Below are 409 nucleotides of genomic sequence, written 5' to 3' on the forward strand. Positions count from 1 at the left end.
GCAGGAATGGCAGAGGTTTGCCCCAGCGAGAGGAATAAGAGTGGCAGAACTCTCCAAGGGACGAGGAGGAGGATGAGGAAGAAGGAGACTGTTGGTTTCAGATACCAGCAGGATGGCTAGCTAACCCACCTCACGCAGCCCAAATCCACAATGGCACAAGGATAACCTGCCACCACTGAATCTGAGGCCATGCCAGGACCAGCCTGTCTCGTGCAAACAGCACGTGGGTTCATCCAGCCTTAAGAGTGCCACTGTATTTTACACATGAGTTTGTGGAACCACGGAGAATTGGGTCCTAATCCTGGTTTCAGCCTCTAGGTAGTGCCACAACCACATGTCAAGGGAGCAAAGCAGATAGATGAACAAGCACTTCGCTACCAACTCAAAGCAACAAAACAAAATCCTAATT

Source organism: Chaetura pelagica, unplaced genomic scaffold, assembly GCF_000747805.2.
Source record: "Chaetura pelagica isolate M959 unplaced genomic scaffold, ChaPel_1.0 scaffold551, whole genome shotgun sequence".
NCBI lineage: Eukaryota > Metazoa > Chordata > Aves > Apodiformes > Apodidae > Chaetura > Chaetura pelagica.